The 19,593-nt window shown below is 37.5% G+C and overlaps 1 protein-coding gene across 1 annotated transcript in view; it reads left to right on the top strand.

The window, feature by feature from the left end:
- Positions 1–19,593, top strand: part of LOC132000847 (cytosolic carboxypeptidase 6) — a 747,331-nt gene that overhangs the window by 90,926 nt on the left and 636,812 nt on the right. The gene's annotated exons all lie outside the window — the stretch shown is intronic.

Here is a 19,593-nt window from a genome sequence, read left to right as displayed (position 1 = left end):
ACAGGTCAAAGAGCGCTGACTGGGCCTTTGTAACTCAGGGGAGCATGAGGGACGTGCGCACGTATCTCAAGCTTTGTGGTAGGGGTCACATGTTCTGCCGACCGGAGTGGCTCCCATACCCACGCATTCTCAGGCGTGCTGGCAGCTTAGGGAGCAAGAGCTGGTTTCTCCACCACACTCTCTCTGCCTCAGTGCCAGGGAGGCTGTTCTGGGACCGGGGACTTAAGCCCCTGTCCCTAGCCACCCTGATTCCCACAATTTGCCCCCTTGATCTTTTGCTATTTTGGAGTGCTTTCAACCAGTCTCCAAGTTAATGCTGGTCCCCAGATGCAAGGCACTCTTGCTCGTATTGGGGTATTACTTTCCAACCGGTCACCTCTGGTGGCTCCCTCCCCCTTTTGTTTATCTTCCTATATCAGTCCACCATTCCCATTCCCCTTTACCTGCCCACTGGCATCTTCTGCCCCTGTAGAGATCCAGACATGTATAATTCTGATCTCAGGCTGATTTCATGGGTGATCGGAGTTCATTGGTAAGTAATCAGCTCACTTTGGGGTACAGTCTGAAAAGGCGCCTCCTCCTACTCCCCGCCATCTTGTCCCCCCCCCCCCAAGCCTCTGCCTTTGGCGCAGGTCAGGATCCCAGGGTCCTGGAATTGAGCCCTGCATCGGGCTCTCTGCTCAGCAGGGAGCCTGCTTCATTCTCTTTCGCTGCCTGCCTCTTTGTCTATTTGCAATCTCTGTCAAATAAATAAATAAAATCTTTTTTAAAAATTTATTTTCAGTGTTCCAGAATTCATTGTTTATGCACCACACCCAGTGCTCCATGCAATACATGCCCTCCATAATACCCACCTCCAGGCTTACCCAACCGCTCAACCCCCCTTCCCTCCAAAATCCTCAGTTTGTTTCTCAGAGTCCACAGTCTCTCATGCTTCATCTCCCCCTCCAATTTCCCCCAACTCATTCTCTTCTCCATCTCCCCATGTCCTCCGTGTTATTTCTTATGCTCCACAAGTAAGCAAAACCATATGACAGCTTTTTAATATAACCTGAAGTCTGGAATTGTGATACCACCAAACATGCTAGAGTATTTTCAAGGAATAGGCAATTGTTACTATTTCTTGTCCTAGGGCCAGTCCAGTTCCTTATCAGACTTCTCTTTCTTTCTTTTTCTTTTTTTTTAAAAGATTTTATTTATTTATTTGACAGAGATCACAAGCAGGCAGAGAGGCAGGCAGAGAGAGGTGAGAAAGCAGGCTCCCCTCAGAGCAGAGAGCCTGACACAGGGCTCAATCCCAGGACCCTGGGATCATGACCTGAGCTGAAGGCAGAGGCTTTAACCCACTGAGCCACCCAGGCACCCCCAGACTTCTCTTTTATTGTCAAAGTTAAATGGGAACCTGCCATGATGCCATCTTTGTGCTTTGGCAACCCCATTCCAAATTTCCCCACATAAATTATAGGAGTGTGTGTGTGTGTGTGTGTGTGTGTGAGTGTGTCTGTGTATGTGTGTGTGGGTGTTCCTTAAAAAGAGAGAAGAGAGATCTCTAGAAGGTTAAGAGACTATCTTTGATAGTACTTAGGAGTACTACCAGGCTCTGAAGTACAAACCTATATTAGCTACAATTTTGTATAGGGCATTAAAGACGCATTGGTATAACAATTTATTAATTTATTCTGAAAAATGACTCTCACTAGAAGCAGATTACACTGGACCCATGTGCTGTAACAGCTGTGTATTATCCTGTGTCACCAAGCCAAATGAGAAGGCAAATCATTATTTCAACTTGCTTTGGTAATAATATAAGCAAGAGGAATTCATATGCTATTTTATAACTTGAGGGATTGTCCTTTCTCAGGATAGCTATACAAATGGGACTGAAGTACTCTATATATACCTTTATTTTTTGTGGTGTGGTATGAATGCCAGTGCCTACTACTAAAAATGCAGATTCATGTGTTTCTGAAAGTGTGTGCTTGTGTTTGCGTGCATGTGTGTATAGATATATACATATGTCTAGGTTCCTTACAAGTTTTATTTGTGGAGATTTCACTTATTTTCACCTATCTTACCACAACTTGAGAATGATCCTAATGCTCTGTGTATAGTTGGTACTCAACATTATGTCTGCTTACTAATAACTGGTCAACAAGATATATAGTTTCCAAGTATGGAGAATATGGCTTTTTCATTCCCATCATCATCATCATCATCAAACATTTATGGAATGAATCCTACTATGTGCCTAGAGAGGATGAAAAACCAAGTCTATAATTTTGTTTTACCGTTAATAATATTATGCCCTCCTAGGATGATTGTGTACATAATTGTACAAGTATGAAGAATGATCAAGAAGATATGACTCTTGTCCTTGTGAGGAATAAAACTATGCATAGCATCCATGACTTGTTGCTCATCACCATACTATCTACTCTAGTAGCATCTCATCCCTCCTTTAAGTAGCCCAAAGCACTTCCTATGTAGTCATTTATTTGGTATCTTAAAAGCTCCATGAGTGAAGGTCTTTGACCTTTATCTGGAATTCGGGATAGCTGACTAACTTTTCAGTTCAATTTAACATTATTCCCTGTAGTTCTTGTCCTATTTTGGGATATCTTTAATCTCACTGTATATAACAAGTCAATCAAGTAAGGTTTTTCTGTACTGGTTTCAGTAATAGAACTACAGCATGTGAGAGCTGGAAAGCATCTTAGAGAACACTTTTTTTTTTTTTTTCCCAGTGTCCTCTCACCACTCCTGTTATTATTCCTGATTCTTTCAACATTCAGTATTTTAATGTCCTGGAATCACCATTCTTTCATATTCAGCCTCTTCAGAAATTCTAGTCATTGTTGTATCCTAGAACTTATCAGTTACTACATATTTTATTTATTCTGACATTACATTTCTCTTTTGAGAGATGATAAAATGTGAAAAAAAACCTGTATCATCTCTTATCTTTTTGGTTAATCCCTTTCAAATCCCACATGTATAATTCTGTGACCCTCCCCATAAGAAGCTCATACCATTGTTCCTAATATCTTTTCAGTTCTGCTCTCACCCTCCTTGTATCTTTATTTTCTTCTTTGTCAACTTAGAATTCATGTTTTATCTTAATAATCGTTCCCCTGAATACACTTTCAACTACCTTGCCCCTTTTTTCCCTTGTCCAACTTCCTAGAAAAGCCCCAATTCTGGTCCAATCCAAATATATCAGAACAAATTTTTCCAATTATTCAAGAGCAGATGGATGTACCTGGAAAAAATAAAAACCCTGAAAATGTGCTTTTTAAAATTTATCTTTAAATTACAGCCTCAGGTGAGCCCATACTACATCTGCCAAGTTTGACTATTTAATACTTCACGAGTTGAATCATGGAGTATTTGTCCTTTTTTGACTAATATATTTCATTTATCATAATGTCTCCATATTCATTCATGTTGTTACAAGTGGCAGGGTAATATCTTTATAAATATATCTTTTAAAGTTAAGTAATACTCATATACACACATACACACACTCAATATTGCTTTACTCAATCATCTGTTGATGGATACTTAGGTTTTTTCTATATCTTGGTAATATTGTGAATAATATTTCATTGAACATGGGAGTATAGAAATCTCTTCAGTATTTTGATTTCAGTTCTTTCAGATATATATTCAGAAGTGGGATGGTTGACTTATATGGTAAGTTAATTTTTATTATTATTTTTTTAAATTTTTAAATTTATTTTTTATTTATTTCCAGCATAACAGTATTCATTATTTTTGCACCACACCCAGTGCTCCATGCAATCCATGCCCTCTATAATACCCACCACCTGGTACCCTGACCTCCCACCCCCAGCCCCTTCAAAACCCTCAGATTGTTTTTCAGAGTCCATAGTCTCTCATGGTTCCAATTTCCACAAATTAACATCTTAATTTAATGTTATTTTTTTCCTGTTCCAAGATTCATTGTTTATGCACTACATCCAGTGCTCCATGCAATATGTGCCCTCCTTAATACCCACCACAAGGCTCACCCATCTCCCCAACCCCTTCCCCTCCATAATATCAGTTTGTTTCTCAGAATCCACAGTCTCTCCTCTTTCATCTTCTCCTCCAATTTACCCCAATTCACTTTTCCTTTCCTTCTCCTAATGTCCTCCATGTTATTCCTTATGCTCCACAAGTAAATGAAACCGTATGATAATTGACTCTCTCTGCTTGACTTATTTCACTCAGCATAATCTCCTCCAGTCCCCTCCATGTTGATATAAAAGTTGGGTATTCATCCTTTCTGATGGAGGCATAATATTCCATTGTATATATGGACTACATCTTCTTTATCCATTCATATGTTGAAGGGCATCTTGACTCTTTCCACAGTTTGGCGACCATGGCGATTGATGCTATGATCATTGGGATACACATGGCCCTTCTTTTCACTACATCTGTATCTTTAGGGGTAAATATCCAATAGTGCAATTGCAAGGTCATAGGGTAGTTCTATTCTTAATTTTTTGAGGAATCTCCACATTTTCCAAAGTGGCTGCACCAACTTGTATTCCCACCAACAGTATAAAAGGGTTTCCCTTTTCTCCACATCTTTTCCAACATTTGTTGTTTCCTGTCCTGTTAATTTTTGCCATTCTAACTGGTGTAAGCTGATAACTCAATGTGATTTTGATTTGAATTTCTCTGGTGGCTAATGATGATGAAGCTTTATTACAAAGCTTTGATCACCAAAACAGCATGGTACTGACATGAAAACAGACACATAGATCAATGGAACAGAGTAGAGAACCCAGAAATGGACCTTCAACTCTATGGTCAAATAATCTTCAACAAAGCAGGAAAAAGGATCCAATGGAAAAAAGACAGTCTCTTCAATTAATGGTGCTGGGAAAATTGGACAGCTATATACAGAAGAAAAAAAATCGACCATTTTCTTACACCATACACAAAGATAAACTCAAGATGGATGAAAGACCTCAATGTGAGACAGGAATCCATCAAAATCCTCAAAGAGAACATAGGCAGTAACCTCTTTGACATTGGCCACAGCAACTTCTTTCAACACACATCTCCAAAGGCAAGGGGCAAGATGTGAAAATGAACTTTTGGGATTTCATCAAGGTAAAAAGCTTCTGCACAGCAAAGAAATGGTCAACAAAACAAAGAGGCAACCCATGGAATGGGAGAAGATATTTGCAAGTGACACTATAGGCAAAGGGCTGGTATCCAAGATCTATAAAGAACTTCGCAAAATCAACACCCCAAAACCAAATAATCAAGTAAAAAAATGGGCAGAAGACATGAACACACACTTCTCAAAAGAAAACATACAAATGGCTAACAGACACATGAAAAAATGTTCATCTTCTGAGATGCTTTCTAATCAATAAAAGAAAGGCATTAATATCTACCCAATGAAATTATTTGTTGGATTGAATGAACAAATATAAACAAAATACCTACCCTTAAAATGGACACAATAGGCATTGAATGAAATGTTCTTTCTCTTTTTGCCTGAAGATTTATTTTTATTCTTCATATTTTAGAGGCCCTTGGGATATTATATCAGACTATTCTGTCCAAATACAGAGATACCTCTATCCTACTTAAAATCCATACTCCTTGTTTACAATAATAATATTCAAGATGCTCACATTGATTTTCAAACCCTTCAACAATGAATTGGATGGTTTTTCAGATACTATCTTTTATTAACTTCTTCCCTGTATCCTGTGCTTCACTTATACTTAATATTCAGGGAACACATGGTATAAGGTCCTACCTCCAAACTTTTATGTATTTTGCTTGTCTCTGCTCACAGTGTCTTTTCCCAATATATCCCTTGTTAAAATTGTAGCCATTGTTCAAGTCCTGGTCAAATTAGTAAATTCCTAGACATCTCTTTCCTCAGTTCATTAGTCACTCTTTCTTCCTTCCTGTAAAATGTTACTGCTTCATAAGGTTTCCAGTCTGGCATAATCTTTTCAGGGAAACCTTCCTTGCCCCATGCTTGCCTTCCTTCCCCACTCTCAATTTCCACAAGGCACATATCTGACTCTTGTGCCATACTTCCTCCTGTCAAGCATTTACCATATTGAGGGTCATTGTATGTTCATGTGTCTGTTTCCCTCCTAGGTTGTAACTTTCTTGAAGGTAGGATCAATGCCTTATCCACAATCTGAATCCCCAAAACTTAATGTGGTTCATGGAATATAGTTGATACTCAATGTATTAATGAATGAAAAAAGTGTCTCTTTTCTAATCTGAATCTGAAAATTTGGAACTATATATGTTTTATTCATCCTCTATCATAGTGGCTGGAACATAGGGAAAAGATATTTCTTAGTTACTAAGATATGTCCTTTAGAATCTGACATCATCAGTTCAAGTCCCAGATTTACTATTCACCAGCCATATGATTTGTATAAATTGTAATATAGAGATAATAGAGGTTATTGTTATGAGAATTAAATACAGTAATTCTTATATAAAACTTAACTAGTATCCGGCCCATAGGCTGTCAGTAGACAGTTGTTATTTTCATGATGCAGTTTGAAATTTGTTGCTCAGAAGATTTCTGAGCATTAACTATATATCAAGAGTATACTATGAAGTATAGAGATGTGTACCACATATTCTAAAACCATAAAGAATTCACAGTCAAGTGGTAGAACAATGGGTTAGTTCAAGTCTCCTGGTAAGAGATGCTGCAACATGATTGAAAATGTTAGTATTCTATTAGAGCAAATGCCTGTGAGAGAAAATGGGGAGAGAGCCAAAGAGGCTTGGAAGCCATTAAGATTGCAATGTGAGTGTGACTCCAAGCAAAGGAGGGAGGGAAGTTTGGGTAAAAAGTTCAGCAAGATCACTGGGGAACCCTTGAGCCAAAGTCACCTGTTAGAGGAGTCTCTTGTCTTCCAAGAATGGATTTTTCTTAGTATATACCTTTCATACTCAGACATTGGGTCTTTGGCCACAGCAATCTGTGAGAAATGTGGCTTTGGAGCAAATGCAACAATGGATTTTAACGTACAGCAGCCAGAGTCCTGGGTCAGTTATGTTTCCCTGTAGTTGAAGGTTTACAAGGTACATTCTCATGGCTTCCATAGGAAAATGCATGAGTAATATATCATATACATATATCACATTATATACATGGGCTTTTTTCAGATTTGGGGATGGGCACAGAGGAAAAGTTGACCATCTCTCTGTAAAGTACACAGACATGCTGAAAAGAGAGACACTTCAAGGATGCAGAGCTAGCTTTGATCACAGCCATTGGCTATACTTATGGAATTGGATATAAGGAAGGAACAAGTCAGCTGAGGAAAGATGATGGTCAGTGGAATGACTAGCACATTGTAGCTCCTGCACTTCTAATAGTCAGAAACATATGTGAGTTCTGCTCCCACATCACTTATTTCCAGAGTTTATTTCTGGACATAGTCTTGCAGAAAAAAAAAAAAAAAGTATTTTTAAAATGTTCATCTGTTTCCACTCTAAACTCATTTAGAACTAGAGTGTTTTGGTTGGATCTCAAAATTGCTTGAAATATGGGCTGTGATCAAGCCTTGTACTGGAGTATGCTGATGACTCTAGGTGGTGTATAACCCACACAAATGGAAACAATATTCAAACCTCTTACCAGGTCCACCCACTGGAGGCACCAGAACAGTAATTCCAAAGATAACCTGGTTCCTACTCTTCAACATACTCTTGAAAAGGTCTGGGACTTTACAAAAACAGAAAAGCAATCAGGTGGGAAGAAATGATTCCAGATTTTGTATCATATATTATTACAAAAATAACCTCTAATGAAACACAGAGCCCCTTTGCAATATGATATTGACAGTCTTCCAATCAAGGGGTAGAGTCTATTTCTACATCCTTTCTGTTTAAACTGGCCTTATGACTTGCTTTGACCGGTAGAATAGACAGAAAAGACTCTCTGATTTTTTTTTTAAATTTCTTTTCCGTGTAACAGAATTCATTGTTTATGCACCACACCCAGTGCTCCATGCAATACGTGCCCTCTGTAATACCCACCACCAGGCTTCCCCAACCTCCCAAACCCCTTCTGCTTCAAAACCCTCAGATTGTTTTTCAGAGTCCATAGTCTCTCCTGGTTCATCTCCTCCTCCAATTTCCTTCAACTCCCTTCTCTCTGATTTCTGAAGGTAGGCATTAAGAGCCCTTACCATTCTGCATTGGTGCTATTAGAATGTTTCTGTCATCGTGTGAAGAAGTCATCTAACCTGCTAGAGAACGAGAGACCACATAAAGAAAACCTGAGATGTCACTCCAGATGACAGTTACACCAAATGTGAGATATGTGAGTAAGACCATCTTAGATCAGCCCTACTTGGCCATTAGATGACTGAGAGTATTTAAAAAATCCTTGCGAGATTTGCAGAACTGCCCAGTAGACTCCAGCCCAAATTGCTTATGGACACAGTTGTGAGCAAATAAATGTTTATTGTTTTAAACCACTAAGTTTTGGAGTGATTTTTTATACAGTAATAGATAACTGCTGTTATAGAATTAACTGTTTAAGGTTTAGTATTGTTATATATCCAAAGATAATTTTTATGTGAAATATACTTACATGTCTGTTTATTCTTACAACAGCTTTTCAAAAATTGAAATCTCCTGTAATTATTTGTGATAGGACAAGCACAAAATATTCTTATGACAAATATTTTAAGTCTGGTGCTAAAATACCATTTTTATGCTTTATTATATGTTTTTTAATTTAATTTTAGTTTTTTCAGTGTTCCAAGATTCATTGTTTATGCACCATACCCAGTGCTCCATGCAATACATGCCCTCCTTAATACCCACCAGGTCCACCCACTGGAGGTGGGCATTTAATTAATTAATTAATTAATTAATTAAATTTAATTAATTTAATATTAATTAAATATTTCTAAAATATTAACAAGCTTGAGAAGGGATATTTTGATGGAAAGGGGTTGCAAATTTGGGTTCTAGTCATCTGAATATCCCACCTACCCTCTCTGAGCCTTAGTTTTTTCATCTGCAGAAGAAGAAACACAATTCCTAACTGTAAAGGCTTAGTGTAAGGACTGAGTGGCCAAAAAGTAGTAATGCACATGATGACTAGCACATAAACTCACTCAATAAATGTGAATTTAATCCCCCTATTCTCCCTTAGCCATACATATAGTGGGTGCTTATACATATATGTAGAATTTAGTTGAATCCTGCTCTCTGATTGATCTTACTTCAGATTTCTATCTCATTTGATAAACTTACTAGCAGTAATTTACATATACACACATACTTTTTTTTAACCTCCCAAACAAGGATTTTGGAAGATAAAGATAGACATATGTTTTCCTGAGTTTATTAGATGAATGTTGGGGGTAGAGAAGAAGAAAAGATATTATTTAAAAAGTATGTGACTATGGAACTAGAGGGTACTATGCTAAGCAAAATAAGTCAGTCAGAGAAAGATATTATCGTGTGATCTCATGGATATGAGGAATTTGAGATACAAGACAGAGGATCACAGGGGACAGGAGGAAAAAAATGAAACAAGATGAAACTGGACAGGGAGACAAATAATAAGAGACTCATAATTTTGGAAACAAACTGAGGGTTTCTGGAGAGGAGAGGGATGGGAATGATGGTGTGGCTGAGTAATGGACATTGGGGAGGGTATGTGCTATGGTAAGTGCTGTGAATTGTGTAACACTAATGAATGACAGACCTGTGCCCCTGAAACAAATAATACATTATATGTTAATAATAAAAGAAAAGTATGTGACCAGACAAATACATAATGGGTATGAGATTTTCTGTGGGGGTGATGAAATGTTTTAAAATTAGATAGTGGTAATGGTTGCAAAGCATTGTGAATATACTGAATCTTTCACTTTAAAATGGAGAAGTGATTTGGGGGAAATTGGAGTGAACTATTAAGAGACTGGACTCTGAGAAACAAACTGAGGGTTTTGTGGGGGAGGAGGGCGGGGGGTTGAGAGAGTCTGGTGGTGGGTATTAAGGAGAGCAGGTATGGCATGGATCATGCATCCATGCAGGATTATGCATCATGGTATGGTGCATAAACAATGACTCTTAGAACACTGAAAAAATAAAATTTTTAAAAATTCTTAATTTTTTTTGAAGATTTTATTTATTTACCTTAAAGACAAAGATCTCAAGTAGGCAGAGAGGCAGGCAGAGAGAGAGGAGGAAGCAGATTCCCCGCCGAGCAGAGAGCCCAATGCGGCGCTCGATCCCGGAACCCTGGAATCAGGACTTGAGCTGAAGACAGAGGCTCCAACCCACTGAGCCACCCAGGAACCCACAAAATTGTTAATTTAGTTATATGGACCTTACTTCAAGTAAAAATAAAGTATATGGCTGCATGACAAGGATAATCTGGGTTGGAACTGAAGCTGTGAAAAGTGAAATAGAGAAATGGAAGGCCGTTTAGGGAATAGAAAGGGAAGGGCATAATCAGTTCCACAAGGGATAATTCAGTTGTTGTATGGATCAAGGGGGCTATGGGACAGGATATAACAAACTATTTAGCTGGCCAGGCATTCTGTGAATTAGAGGGGAGAGTATATATTCTGCTGCACCTGGGTTGAGTTTCTTCCTACAAATATGACACTAACCATTGCTTTAGTAGTTTCACTAGTCTAGAATGCCACCTGGCTTCCCCAAAGCAAAATCTTACATGCTAGTACTGCTTTTTAATTTAGGAAGGAGGCAGTCTCCCAGACTAAAGTGAGGGAGAAGGGCAATTATATAGAGAAAGAGGTAGAATAAATGCACATAGGCATATTTCTGGCTGGCTACAGCTTTGCAGCAAACATATTTGGTATCTCAGTCTCTCTCCTCTTCCCTAAGTGAAAATGTTCCCTATTCAGCATCTTCCATACTTCAGCTTGTGATACACAGTCCCCCATGGCTGCTGGAGAACAAATTCCAAGGCAGCAGCAGCAGATGCATCCACAGATGAGTCACAGGGTACAGAATGAGTCACTAATGAAGTAGGTGTTTTGCAAGCCAGCAGCATACCATGCCGGCCCACCTGTAGCCTCATGGGCTTGGGTAGGTAAGCCCAGTGTGAGTGTGTGGGCACCAGGCAGATCCCACAATGCCTTAAATCTCAACAACAGCAGTAAAGCCCTGGTTGTGTGAATCCAAGAGTTGCATGATGTAGGAAGTGAGGCCAGACTCTGTTGGATTATTTCTATAATATAAAAATCTAGTGGTAACTTCCATGGGCCTGGCTGTATAAATAGGGAGATTACCAAGGCAATATGGCCACTACCATAAAGGTAGTGAAGGAGCTCAATAACCCTCATTCCAATGAAAATAAAACCCTTCTTCTGCATATTACAGGACTGTGATTGGTGCTAGGTAATTTTCATATGTAGTCATGAGAAGCATCAGGTAAAAAAGATGACCAAGCAAATCTGGGGAGGTGAATAACTTGGTTGGATGTTTTCATCTGGATTTTATCTCTAATTGCTATCTCCCAGATCATAGCAGTTTGGCATTATCATATAAACATTAAACATACCCTTACACCCTGTAATTCCACTTCTAGGTAAATATCCAAAGCAAACTTCTAAAAAAATTTTTATTTATGTTTTTAATTTCTTTTCAGTGTTCCAGAATTCATTGTTTATGCACCACACCCAGTGCTCCATGTAATATGTGCCCTCCACAATATCCACCACCAGGCCCTCCCAACCTCCACCTCCCTCCCCTCTAAAACCCTCAGTTTTTTTCTCAGAGTCCACAGTCTCTCATGGTTCATCTTTCCCCTCCTATTTCCCCCAACTCACTTCTCTCCTTCACCCAATGTCCTAAATTAATTTTAAAAATAAAGGAACATGGAGCACTGGGCGTGGTGTGTAAACAATGAATTCTGGAACACTGAAAAGAAATGTAAAAAAATTAAATAAAAATTGTGAAAAAATAAAGGAATAGAGTAAAATAAGGCCAGGCACAGATAACATTGTCTCACAAAGTGTGTATTGTCACGATTTAATTCTATATACCCAACATTATCTCAAACACAATTCTCTTTCTTTCTTTCCTTTTTTTTTCTGGTTTTCTTCTCTTTTTTTCACATTTTTATTTATTTTTTTATTTTCTTTTCGGTGTTCCAGAATTCATTGTTTATGTAACACACCCAGTGCTTCATGCAATACATGCCCTCCATAATACCCACCACCAGGCTCACCCAACCTCCCACCCCCCGCCCCTCTAAAACCCTCAGATTGTTTTTCAGAGTCCATAGTCTCTCATGGTTCTTTTTTCTTTCTGCTCTATATCCAGTTGCATCACAACAAATTCCTAGAATACAGTGATTTATTTACCACCTTTGCACACAATGTTTCCTTGGTCTGCTATGTTCTTTCTATAGTTACTCCTCAAACTTTAGGCCTCAGCCTAAGTAATAACCCTCCTTTGGGCAGGAGCAGTGGAAAATCTCTCAAGACTAAGATATGGGAAATTTCCAACTCTGTCTATTCTTGAGGCCATCCCTCAGGGAGTGATGATATGATGATGCTGTCATCGATCCAGCACAGGTTAGTTGATACCCTCAATCATGTGGTAGATAGAATAGAATTGTGGACATTACGATGAGCTTCCTTATAAAGGGTACATATTTTGTTAGATAGAAAACTGGAAATAAGAATGTTCAGGCATATGAATAAAGTGTGAGCAAAAACACAAAACAGGAAAAGCATAAAATATAATTCAGGAAGAATGGGAGGTTTATTTTATGTCATGTAAGTATAGTAGTAGGAGCTAGAGGTTCTAAATCCAATATACTGATCGGGAGCTAATGTTTTAAAGGTCTTGAGCATCTTGTTAAGGAAGCTGCAATTTATATTGGTGACTGTGAAATTACTGAATGACTTTAGGCAGGAAGAATATCATCAAAGCTATTTTTAGGAAAGCTGTTTATTAAAGTTGTATAGAAAAGATTGGCTGAGAAACATCTAGAGCCTCTATAAGGAGCCACAAAATATACATGGACTGTGGGTATCCAGAGCATTTTGGACACCAAGCCCTCCCAGAGGGCTATTAATGTGTTTCTGAAACAAGAAATGAAACTTGGTCCAAACTGGGGGAAAAAAAAAAGTTATGAGGTCAAAAGCCATGAGATCAAAAGTCAGTCACAGCCAATCATCACCTTCTAAGGATGCTCAGTCTCTCTCTGAATGAATCTGTCTTTGAAAAATGTCTTCCATAAAGTAAACTCAAGTTTGTCTCCCTGTGCTTCCTCATTGAGTGGTTGATTCTTAACTCATATACTCTTCTTTGCTACTTCCAACTACTTTCTTCTTTCTGAATCTAGAAAGTCTTTTACTGTTCTATCCTTGCACCATGTCAATTTCTTCCCTCATGCCTCTAATCTTGTTAGTACCACTTCAGATATTTACTCTGTCTAAATTCTCTAAATATTGTCTACCCTACTGACTGATCTAATCCACACTGAACTCACTCTGTTAACACTTCTGGCTAGTACCTACCTGATGTACATGTCATTGACTGGAGTATTTCAATAATATATATTATACATTGTTCTACCTAGGAACTATTTTGAAGTATCTTACTTATTATTGTTTATGGAAGGCAGAAAGATTCTAGAGCTGGCATTAGACCCCTCACATTTGGGAGCCAAGCAACTTGCAGAGAACTTCTCAAGTTTCTCAAAATTTATAAAATCCCACTTAGTTGAATAATCAACTGTACAGTGGGGGAAATGAAACTTGTGGAGTGAGGTTGGGCATGGTGACTAGAAATAAATGCTATATAATATTCCAAAATTGAAGCAAACAGACATAATTTTGCATGGCCAGTCAGTAGGCAGCAGATGACAAAATGAATTCCAGGAAAGTTAAGTGACATTCTAGAGATTATATGAAGTGGCATATTGGGATTTGAATATAGGGAAAGGCAGTCCTAGGAAGATAAGATTACAAAGCAGGACATCAGAACAAGAGCTCTGGACACTTGGCCTCCCTCAGCACTTGGTCTACACCACTGTCACTTATCATTGTCTAAGATTATAGTTGTCTGTGTGTCTCATTGTCTCTTTGGGATAAAAAGTTCTCTGAAAGCAGGGTGTGGGCCTCATTCATTTTCTATCACAGCAGTAACAGGACACCATCCTTGTCTTGGTCCACTGGCTCATAATGGCTTTAATGAATTCCCTCTCAGCATGCTTGAGAGGTATGCTTCCATGTAATACTTGGTGCCCCAAAGCTGAGGCAGCAGAGCTGGTGATTCACCTATAAGTGTCCAGGGCTTTCACCCCACTACTCTAACCTAAATTCTTTTCTTTTAGCTTCATACTTTGTCCCTCTACCTGCATAGTTGCATTCTCACTCCCATATCTAGGTACAATCAATATGTTGCTAGAACTATTTTCCAACTAATTTCATCCTCCTAAAATATATCCCTTGGTGCTGTCACACTTATATGACCTATAAAATTCAGTATAAATCTATCACTCATATTTCAACATTCTACAAAAAGTGATTTTAACCTACTTTAATAGTCTTATTTCCATTATCTCCACAAACTAGACTGTATAGTAGTCTCTAAACATACATAAACCACATATCCCCAGCTTTCTCAGCTCTGTACTTTCGCTTAGGCTGGCCTATAGACCCAGAATGTTCTGTTATTTCCCTTTTATTGAAATCCTTTTTATTTTTTAAAGACCATATTAAATGTTACCTTCTCCATTAAATCTTTTCCTGATTTTTTTTTAACATGGTAGATTCTTCCTTCTCTGGCCTCCTTTAAGGCTTTATTCATTTTTCAGGAAGTAGCCTACATTTTTAATTGAATCACGGTTATACTGTGTGATTTTAATTTATTTATTCATTCATTTATTAACTCAACAGACAACATGAGTGTCTGCTTTATGGCCAGGCTTTTTACAAGTTGAACAAGTTTGAGAAGTCCTTGCTACTGAAAGGCTCATATTCCAGTGGAGGAAACAAGATATTCATAAATATGTACTAAGCCTATAATGTGTCAGCCCTGAAAATAGGTATGAACAGAATCCTATGGAAGCAAAGGGGAAGGAATCAAGAACTTTAATTAATAGGAAGTTCATGGTATCTAGTATAGATTAGGCAACATTTGAGCTGTGACCAAGGAATGAGTAAGAATTTGCCAAAATCAGAGAAGACCGGTGGCTCAGTAGATTTTTACAACATTACAATGTCAATAAGAGGTGAAAGTATATTATTCATCTCCTTATTTTCTTTCAGTCTGTCTTACACATAATTTATGCTCTAATAAATATTTGTTGAATGAGCAAATGGGTGAATATATGTAAGAATGTTTTCTCTAGGAGCTATCCTGATGAACCATACACTAAAATAGTTCAGAGAATTACCTGCTTGAATGCTTACTGTGAGAGGTCTAATCTGTTAGTTGCTGAGGAGCTCCATTAAACATGCAGACATGATAAAATATAACTATCCATAAGCATTTGTCTTTATTTGGGTTATCTCCTGAAGAAAAATCATAGGTATGGAATTCCTAGAAAGAAAGGTCTGAAAATTGTTACGTATTACTGAATTGCTTTCCAAAAAGGTATAACAAGCAAGAGAACAAAGTCATAGTTATTGATTGCCTATTATGTGTGATACATATCGATTTTTATATGTATCATCAAATTGAAATCTCACTACTATATTGATAACTATTTCTCTTTTACGGAGAATAAAATTGAAATTCAGACTATTTAAGAGACCTGCATTAGATCTCAGATAGTAAATGAAGGAGTCATGACTCAAATTCAAATAAAACATTTCAAGTCCTGGAAGAAATAAAATAACATGAAAACACAGAGAGAAGCAAATCATAAGAGACTCAAGTATAGGAAACAAACTGAGGGTTGTTGGAGGGGAGATGGAAGGATGGGGTAATTTCAGTCTGTCTTACACATAATTTATGCTCTAATAAATATTTGGTGGGCATAATGGAGGGCACTTGAACTAGTGAGCACTGGTTGTATACAACCTCTCACAGTTGTATACAACTGATGAATCACTGCATTCTATCTTTGAAACTAATAATACAGTATTTGTTGATTAAATTGAATTTAAACAAAAAAAAACTTTCAAGGTCCAAACTTTATCTAAATTCTATACACAATTCAAGGATAAGCTTATGACATTGGTTTGGCTGGAATGGTAATTCTGTCTGGGCATTCATGAAAGGCAAACTTGAAGGAAGCCCAGTTGAATTAAATTACAAATACTAAGTTGAGGGATTTATTTTTGTTCTCACAGGCGAGAATGGGTAAATATCACCCTTGATTCTTTGCAAATATGAAACATTCATTCATTTGTTCATTTATTCATGTAGCAAACATCTACTGAGTATGACTATAATGTCACATGACTCATATATACTCTGGAATTTATACATGCAAATATGTGATGTCCCTTTTAGGGCAACTCTAGAAATATGTGGCAAATGTTTTTGGAGAGGATATGAAATGCTGGGTAGAGTAATTTTCAAGGACATCATGAGAAAATTAGATATGTTTTAATAATAATAAATAATAATATTGATAATAATGCTGTGATACTCATTAATATAGTAACCAATGTTTATTTTTTCATACAATGTACTGAACATAATGCTAAGTGCTTAACATATATTACATATATTATCTCAATCTTCATAATCCTTTGAGAAATGTACCATTATTTCTTTTTTTTAATTTATTTTTTATTTATTTTCGGCATAACAGTATTCATTATTTTTTCACCACACCCAGTGCTCCATGCAATCCGTGCCCTCTATAATACCCACCACCTCCCACCCACCCACCAATTCAAACCCCTCAGATTGTTTTTTACCATTATTTCTATTACCCAGATGAGGAAAATGAAGTTCAAAAAACCTAAGATCAGAAGGGCTAGTAACTTGTTTACTAGATGAGAGATCTTACCTTCATTTTGCAAGTAGGAAAATGAGGCTCAGGGAGGCAAAAAATTGAAAATTTTCCAAAGCCACACAATTAGTAAGTAGTTTTCAAGTGGCTCCTTCCCATGAAGAAGAATCCTGAAAGGGATTAAGCACTCTGGTAAGGGAGCAATATCTTAGAATCTGTAACTTCCTTGTACGCAGACCACAGTGTGGGGAACTAAAAGGGGAAATTAAGAGCTAGGTCTTGGGTGAGATATGGAATTGAAAAGCCAAGTAGAACAGCCAAAGGATTGCTGATCATAAAAGGCCAGGCAGAATAAGGTACAGAGATGGTGTCTAGATATGAAACTTAACAGACCACTAATAGAAAGTCAGGAAGTGGTTATAATGGTGATGCTGGTCTCAGTTAAATGAGTAATTTTCAACCTTCAGTACACATACAGATCACTGGGGCATCTTATTAAAATGCAGATTCTTAGTAGTTTTGTGATGAGACCCAAGATACTGCATTTCCAACAGGTTCCAAGGTGATACCAATCCAGCTGGTTTATGAACCAACACTCTGAATATCAAGAAGCTAAAACATACTGAGTTTAGTACATATCAGGAACTCTTCTGTGAACTTATCATGTATTGATTCATTGAATTACCTCTCTTAATGACCCCATAAAGTAAGTAATATTTTTACCTTTTACCTTTCTTTTGAAAACAATGAAATGAAGAAGCACAAGAAAAGCTAAGTGTCCTGCCAAACAAAACAGGGATGGAATCAGGATTCCAATTTAGACAGTCTGACTCTAGAATCCTTTATGCCCATAACTATTATATGTTATTGTCATATGAGAACAAAAGTTAAAGACAAATTCTATAAAAATTTCAATGCCAATAAGAGGTGTACTGCAGGGACGTTTTACAAGTGTTGGGCATGCTGAAGAGAGAACAGTTAATGTCATTAACTCAACATACAGCATGGAAGAAACAGAATTTGAACTTAAGAGTCTGGTTGTAAAATCCATTATCTTTTTTTAAAAGATAATTTTAAAATTATAATTTTAAAATTTAAAATTTTATTTTTAGCATGTTTTTCAGTATTTTACTGTTTTTTTAATTTTTTATTTGTTTTTTTTTAGTATTTAGTTATATTTTAGTATTTTTAATGTTATTTTTAGTATTTAGTAAATAAGTTTTTACTTAATCCCAGTTAACATATAGTATAATATTAGTTTCAGGAGTAGAATTTAGTGATTCATCACTTACATAAACACCCCATGCTTATCACAGGTGTCCTTCTTAATACCCATTACCCATTTAACCCATCACTCACCTACCTCCCTCCATCAACCCTCAGTTTGTTCTCTATAGTTAAGAGTCTTTTATGGTCTGCCTCCCTCTCTCTTTTTTCCCCCTTTCTCCTACATTCATCTGTTTTGCTTCTTAAATTCCACATATAAGTAAAGTCATACGGTATTTGTCTTTCTCTAACTAACTTATTTATATTAGCATAATACACTCTAGTTCCATCCATATTGTTGCAAATGGCAAGATTTCATTCTTTTTTATAGCTGACTAATATTCCATATATATGTATGGGTGTGTGTGTGTGTGTGTGTGTGTGTGTGTGTGTGTGTGTGTAGAGAGAGAGAGAGAGAGATGCATTATGGAAGGGGCCCAAATATCCATTGATATATATAGGTAAATATCTATATATATCTATCTCACATATTTTTTAAAATGTTTTATTTATTTATTTGAGATAGAGAGAGAGAGAGAGAGAGAGATATCGCAAGTAAGGGGAGTGGGAGAGGGAGAAGTAAGTTCCCTGCCCAGCAAGGAGCCCAGTATGGAGCTTGGGCCAGGGACCCTGGCTGGGATCATGACCTGAGATAATACTACACGCACATGATAAACATTCAGGCATTTGATAAATACTGTTGAATCTTCATAGTTGGAAGCTGTTACGCCAGTTGAGGTTCTTATCACTGCACACCTAAATGACTCCACCAACTTCTGTGCTGGCTTCCAATCTTTACCTTCATGCTGCTGTTAAACTGCCTTTTCTGAAGAAATTCATGCTGCTGCTTCTGTGATTAATGACCACTTCTGATCTTTAAGATTTTTAAGGCCAAATCTTTAAGTTTGTATTAGTCTTCTTAGCATGCAAAGTGTTCCGTATACTGCCTCAACCGGTTTATTCAGCCGTATTTCTAAACAAACCCTACTTTAATTAAACTGGTAATTTTTTAATTTATTTTTTATTTTTTATTTTTTATAAACATATAATGTATTTTTATCCCCAGGGGTACAGATCTGTGAGTCGCCAGGTTTACACACTTCACAGCACTCACCATAGCACATACCCTCCCCAATGTCCATAAAACCACCACCCTCTCCTAAACTGCCTCCCCCCAGCAACCCTCAGTTTGTTTTCTGAGATTAAGAATCACTTATGGGGGTGCCTGGGTGGCTCAGTGGGTTAAGCCGCTGTCTTCGGCTCAGGTCATGATCTCAGGGTCCTGGGATCGAGTCCCGAATTGGGCTCTCTGCTCAGCAGGGAGCCTGCTTCCTCCTCTCTCTCTCTCTCTGCCTGCCTCTCTGCCTACTTGTGATCTCAGTCTGTCAAATAAATAA

The sequence above is a fragment of the Mustela nigripes genome, chromosome 14, assembly GCF_022355385.1.
Source record: "Mustela nigripes isolate SB6536 chromosome 14, MUSNIG.SB6536, whole genome shotgun sequence".
Classification (NCBI taxonomy): Eukaryota; Metazoa; Chordata; class Mammalia; order Carnivora; family Mustelidae; genus Mustela; species Mustela nigripes.
This window is presented reverse-complemented; position numbering and strand designations above follow the sequence as displayed.